At 42.3% G+C, this 7,011-nt stretch overlaps 1 long non-coding RNA gene across 1 annotated transcript in view; it reads left to right on the top strand.

The window, feature by feature from the left end:
- LOC116082472 overlaps positions 1-6,799 on the top strand; it is an 8,502-nt gene extending 1,703 nt beyond the window's left edge. The window contains exon 3 of the long non-coding RNA XR_004115325.1: positions 6,282-6,799. This is a non-coding gene — a long non-coding RNA (uncharacterized LOC116082472). The remainder of the gene's footprint in view (positions 1-6,281) is intronic.
- Positions 6,800-7,011: the final 212 nt, after the last annotated feature.

The raw sequence follows: 7,011 nt of genomic DNA, 5'->3' as shown, positions 1-7,011 counted from the left end.
AAAAAAAAAAAATTGTTTTTTTTTTCTTTTTTATTGGATATTTTCTTTCTTTACATTTCTAATGTTATCCCCTTTCCCAGTTTTCTCCCCTCCTGGGGACCCCCTATCCCATCCTCCCTCCCCTTCCTTTTATGAGGGTGTTCCTCCACCCACCCACCCAAACCCACCTCCCCTCCCTCAATTCCCCTATACTGGGGCATCTATCAAACCTTCATAAGACCAAAGACCTCTCCTCCCATTGATGCATGATGAGGCCAGCCTTTGCTACATATGCAGCTGGAGCTACATATGCAAAGAATGTGTAATCTTTTGTTGATGGCTTAGTCCCTGGGAACTCTGGGGCGTCTGGTTGGTTGATATTGTTGCTCTTCCTATGGGGTTGCAAACCCCTACAATTCCTTCAGTCCTTTCTCTAACTCCTTTCTTGGGGACCCTGCACTTGGTACAATGGTTGGCTCCAAGCATCTGCCTCTGTATTTGTAAGGCTCTGGCAGGGCCTCTCAGGAGACAGCCATATCAGGCTCCTTCCAGCATGCACTTCTTGGCATCCACAATAGTGTCTGGGTTTGGTAACTGTATATGGGATGAATCCTTAAGTGGGACAGTCTCTGGATGGCCTTTCCTTTAGTCTCTACTCTACACTTTATCTCCATATTTGCTCCTGTGAGTATTTTGTTCTCCTTCTAAGAAGGACCCACACTTTGGTCTTCCTTCTTCTTGAGCTTCATGTGGTCTGTGAATTGCATCCTAGTTATTTGGAGCTTTGGGGCTAACATCCACTTATCAGTGAGTGCATACCATGTGTGTTCCTTTGTGATTTGGTTACCTCACTCAGAATAATATTTTCTAGTTCTATCCATTTGCCTAAGAATTTCATGAATTCATCTATTTTAATAGCTAAGTAGTACTCCATTGTGTAAATATACCACATTTTCTGTATCCATTCCTCTGTTGAAGGACATCTGGATTCTTTTCAGCTCCTGGCTATTATAATTAAGGCTGCTATGAACATAGTGGAGCATGTGTCCTTATTACATGTTGGAGCATCTTCTGGGTATATGCCCAGGAGTGGCATAGCTGGGTCCTCAGGTAGTTACTGTGTCCAATTTTCTGAGAAACCGCCAAACTGATTTCCAGAGTGGTTTGTACCAGCTTGCAATCCCACAAGCAATGGAGGAGTGTTCCTCTCTCTCCACATCCTCGCCAGCATCTGCTGTCACCTGAGTTTTTGATTTTAGTCATTCTGACTGGTGTGAAGTGGAATCTCAGGGTTGTTTTGATTTGCATTTCCCTGATGACTAAGGATGTTGAACATTTCTTTAGGTGCTTCTCAGCCATTTGATATTCCTCAGTTGAAAATTCTTTGTTTAGCTCTGTACCCCACTTTTTAATAGGGTTATTTGGTTCTCTGGAGTCTAACTCCTTGAGTTCTTTGTATATATTGCATATTAGCCCTCTATAAGATATAGGATTGGTAAAGATCTTTTCCCAATCTGTTGGTTGCCTTTTTGTCCTATTGACAGAGTCCTTTGCCTTACAGAAGCTTTGCAATTTTATGAGATCCCATTTGTCGATACTTGATCTTAGAGCATAAGCCACTGGTGTTCTGTTTAGGAATTTTTCCCCTGTGCCCATGTGTTCGAGGCTCTTCCCCACTTTCTCCTCTATAAGCTTCAGTGTATCTGGTTTTATGTGGAGGCCCTTGATCCACTTGGACTTGAGCTTTGTACAAGGAGATAGAAATGGATCGATTTGCATTTTTCTATATGCTGACCACCAGTTGAACCAGTACCAATTTGTTAAAAATGCTGTCTTTTTGAGAGGAGAGGCCCTTGGTCCTGTGAAGGCTCTATGCCCCAGTGTAGGGGAATGCCAGTGCCAGGAACCGGGAAAGGGTAGGTTGGTGAGCAGGGGGAAGGAATAGGGGTTTTTTTCATAGGGGAAACCAGGAAAGGGAATAACATTCAAAATGTAAATAAAGAAAATATCCAGTAAAAAAAAAAAATGCTGTCTTTTTTCCCACCGGATGGTTTTAGCTCCTTTGTCAAATATCAAGTGACCATATGTGAGGGTTCACTTCTGGGTCTTCAATTCTATTCCATTGATCTTCCTGCCTGTCTCTGTACCAATACCATGCAGTTTTTAATCACTATTGCTGTGTAGTACAGCTTGAGGTGATTCCCCCAGAAGTTGTTGAGAATAGTTCTTGCTATCCTGGGTTTTTTGTTATTCCAAATGAATTTGAGATTGCTCTAACTCTATGAGGAATTGAATTGGGATTTTGATGGGGATTGCATTGAATCTGTAGATTGCTTTCGGCAAGATGGCCATTTTTACTATATTAATCCAGCCAATCCACGAGCATGGGAGATCTTTCCATCTCCTGAGGTCTTCTTTGATTTCTTTCTTCAGAGGCTTGAAGTTCTTGTCATACAGAACACACCAAGATATGTAATATTATTTGTGACTATTGTGAAGGATGTCATTTCCCTAATTCTTTCTCAGTCTGTTTATCCTTTGAGTAGAGGAAGGCCACTGATTTGTTTGAGTTAATTTTATATCCAGCCACTTTGCTAAAGTTGTTTATCAGCTTTAGGAGCTCTCTGGTGGAATTTTGGGGGGTTACTTAAGTATATGATCATATCATCTGCAAATAATGATATTTTGACTTCTTCCTTTCCAATTTGTATCCATTTGACCTCCTTTTGTTGTCTAATCACTTTAGCTAGAACTTTGAGTACTATATTAAATAGACAGGGAGAGAGTGGGCAGCCTTGTCTAGTCCCTGATTTTAATGGGATTGCTTCAACTTTCTTTCCATTTAGTTTGATGTTGGCTACTGGTTTGCCATATATTGCTTTTACTATGTTTAAGTATGGGCCTTGAATTCCTGATCTTTCCAAGACTTTTAACATGAAGGGATGCTGCATTTTGTCAATTGATTTTTCAGGATCTAATGAAATGATCATGTGGTTTTTTTCTTAGAATTTCTTTATGTAGAGGATTACATTGATGGATTTCTGTATATTGAACCATCCCTGCATCCCTGGATGAAGCCTACTTGATTGTGGTGAATAATTGTTTTGATGTGTTCTTGTATTCGATTGGCAAGAATTTTATTGAATATTTTTGCATCAATGTTCATAAGGGAGATTGGTCTGAAGTTCTTTTTCTTTGTTTGGTCTTTGTGTGGTTTTAGTATAAACGTAATTGTGGCTTCATAGAACAAATTGGGTAGTGTTCCTTCTGTTTCTATTTTGTGGAATAGTTTGAAGAGTATTGGTATTAGGTCTTCTTTAAAGGTCTGATAGAATTCTCCACTAAACCCATCTGGTCCTGGGCTTTTTTTTGGTTGGGAGACCATTAATGACTGCTTCTCTTTCTTTAGGGGTTATGGGACTGTTTAGATCGTTTATCTGATCCTGTTTAACTTTGGCACCTAGTATGTGTCTAGAAAATTGTCCATTTCATCCAGATTTTCCAATTTAGCTGAGTATAAACTTTTGTAGGAGGATCCGATTTTTTTTTTTAATTTCCATAGTTTCCATTGTTATGTCTCCCTTTTCATTTCTGATTTTATTAATTTGGATACTTTCTCTATGTCCTCTGGTTAGTCTGGCTAAGGGTTTATCTAGCTTGTTCAATTTCTCAAAGGACTAGCTCCTGGTTTTGTTGATGCTTTGTATAGTTCTTTTTGTTTCTACTTGGTTGGTTTCAGCCCTGAGTTTGATTTTTCCTGCCGTCTACTCCTCTTGGGTGTATTTGCTTCTTTTTGTTCTACAGCTTTCAGGTGTGCTGTCAAGCTGCTCCTGTAAGCTCTCTCTAGTTTCTTTTTGGAAGCTATGAGTTTTCTTCTTACCACTGCTTTTATTGTGTCCCGTAAGTTTTGGTATGATGTGTCTTCATTTTTATTAAATTCTAATTAAATTCTAAAAATCCTTTAATTTCTTTCTTTATTTCTTCCTTGACCAAGTTATCATTGAGTAGAGCACTGTTCGGCTTCCATGTATATGTGTGTTTTCCATTGTTTTTGTTAGAATTTAAGACCAGCCTTGGTCTGTGGTGATTTGATAGGGTGCATGGGATTATTTCTATCTTCTTGTATCTGTTGAGGCCTATTTTGTGACCAATTAAATGGTCAGTTTTGGAGAAGGTACCATGAGGTGCTGAGAAGAAGGGATATTCTTTTGCTTTAGGATGAAATGTTCTACAAATATCTGTTAGATACTTTGGTTCATAACTTCTGTCAGTTTCACCGTGTCTCTAGTTTCTGTTCCCATGATCTGTCCATAGCTGAGAGTGGAGTGCTGAAGTCTCCCACTATTATTGTGTGGAGTGCGATGTGTGCTTTGAACTTTAGTAAAGTTTCTTTTATGAATGCAGGTGTCCTTGCATTTGGAGCATAGATGTTCAGAATTGAGAGTTCATCTTGGTAGATTTTTCCTTTGACCAGTACGAAGTGTCTTTCCTTATCTTTTTTGACAACTTTTGGTTGAAAGTCGATTTTCTTCGATATTAGAATGGTTACTCCAGCTTGTTTCTTGGGACCATTTGCTTGGAAAATTGTTTTCCAGTCTTTTACTCTGAGGTAGTGTCTGTCTTTGTCACTGAGGTGGGTTTCCTGTATGCAGCAAAATGCTGGGAATATTAACTTTCTAAAAGGGAACTTTGTCCATGATTGTGAACATGTTTGCTCCATGTATGCTTGTCTGACATGGAGCAATGCTTGTTTGCTACAATGTATCAAGTACAGGAAGGTGCTGTTGTGCCATGGGACAATGAATGAAGGCAGTTTCCTTATTGTTGTCTTAAGTGCTTTTTGCAAATAGCAATTAAATGCTTGTTGAATTTTATTTTTTTTAAAAAAGCATTGTTATAATGTAATAGGAAAAAATTTTTCTCCTAACAGCAGCAATAAGAACGCACTCAAACCCCACCTCAAAGCAGGAAGGGGATCATCAAAATGGACTGCATAAGGTCCAGAGACAAAGATGAATGAGCCAAGATGCCTTGCTTCATCGATTTGTCTTCGGCCCAGTCACAATCACCCAGGGTTGCCTTTAGAAGGCAAAGTGGTCAAATGTATCTTTGTACTGGCGTGTTCCTGTGCACGGCCTCTGCACCTCACAGTGCCATGTGATTTCTGTGCATTGCATCCTATAAAGTACACTATTTCTATTTGATGATGATGATGATGATGATGATGATGATGATGATGATGATGATGATGATGATTGTAGATAGTGTTCTGCCTGCATATATACCTGCAATCCAGAAGGGGGCACTAGATTACATTATAGATGGTTGTGAGCCACCATGTGGTTGCTGGGAATTGAACTAAGGACCTTTGGAAGAACATCCAGTGCTCTCAACCCCTGAGCCATCTCTCCAGCCTGGGATTGCAGGGGCATGCCATCATGCCTAGCTTGTCTCCCCTACTTGTTAGGGAAGCCCAACTACACTGTGCAGAGGCTAGAAAATAGTTCTTCCCCCTGCAGTCACCAAAGCCTGAGAAGAAGCCGCCCACAGCAGAAAGCTTCTCTGGCCTCCTGGTTAAGAAGGGAGGGGTGGGTCAGGGCGTGGTGGTGCACACCTTTAATTCTAGAACTTGGGAGGCAGAGGCAGGAGGATCTCTGTGTTTGAGGCAGCCTGATCTATAGACTGAGTTCCAAGACAGCCAGGGCTACACAGAGAAACCCTGCCTCAAAAAAACAAACCAACAAAACACAAACCAAAAAGGCAGGGAGAGGGGAGGGAGAGGGAAGGATACAGCCCATAATGGGGGAGACACGGCAGCAGGAGCGCGAGGAGATGGTCCATACTGGGATCCTAGTTAGGAAGCAGAGAGCAGACAAGTACTGAGAACAGGCTATCCAACCTCAAGGCCCACCTCCAGCGACACATTTCCTCCAGTGAGGCTCCAACCCCCTCAAGCAGTGGTTCTCAACCTCTGGGTCACAGCCCCTTTGGTGGTTAAACAGCCTTTCACAGAGGTATCCTACTACAAGCTACCGACAGTTATAAAGCAGCATTGACAATACATTTTATGGTTGGGATCACCACAACAGCACTGTACTGGGGGCTCACAGCATTAGAAAGGTTAAACCACTGCCCTAAAGATCCCACAGCTTTCCAATAGAGCACCGGCAGCAGCAGAGTCAGGGGCAAGCACATGAGCCTGAGCTTCCTCACAACCAAATCACAAGTTTTGATTTTTAAAGAAGTACAGGTTCTACAATATTAATGAAATTCCTCCTCCAAATCCCCATCCCCACCCACAGGAGGGCACAGAAGAAAACATCCCTCTCGTGGCTCGCCTACAGCACTGGGCAACTTCAGTGTGATGCCTGTTGTTAACAGCCCATAAGCCTGTCTGCCCGGGATCCATAAGGACCTCCTGGAAACCAGCACACCTTGTTTGCTGAGTCAAGCTGCCCTGTGAGCACCCCCTCCCATACTCTGCGGTCTACAGTGAAGTGTCCTGAGAAGTCAGACTGAGCCAGAAGCAATGACCAGAGACGTCCTTGAGTTAAAGCCCCAAGGACAGTCGCCTGGCCCTGAGAGCTCTTGAGCGGAACGTCAGTCTTCCAGTCAGGTGGTGGAACAACGCAGAATGAAAAATTCCATTCCTCACAGAGGCAAAAGCCAGTGTTTGCAAGGACACTGGGAGCAAGGGAGCCTAGAGCTCTGAGGAGAAATGGAAGAGCTTTCGAGTGAATGTTCAAGGTAGCGCACCTCTGCATCTAGAGAAGCCTCCTGGCTTCTGGTCCTCTAAAGCAGACTGATGCCCCACCTAACACCACCACCACACACCCGCCCTCGCGCATGCGCAAGTCGCTCCAAAGCTGTGGTCAAGGTCATACAAAGTCCTGACAGAAACCCCGCGGATGAGGAGCGCATGTCCAAAAGGATAGCTGATGTTGAAAACGCAGCTTCCTTCATTTTACGAACTAATTTAAACTGTTTTTCGTTTATGTGTCTGTGTGTCGATGTCCATATAAGTGTATACAC

This window comes from Mastomys coucha, unplaced genomic scaffold, assembly GCF_008632895.1.
Source record: "Mastomys coucha isolate ucsf_1 unplaced genomic scaffold, UCSF_Mcou_1 pScaffold7, whole genome shotgun sequence".
Taxonomy (NCBI): Eukaryota; Metazoa; Chordata; class Mammalia; order Rodentia; family Muridae; genus Mastomys; species Mastomys coucha.
The sequence above is the reverse complement of the archived record's forward strand: the minus strand, read 5'-3'. Positions and strand labels throughout refer to the sequence as shown.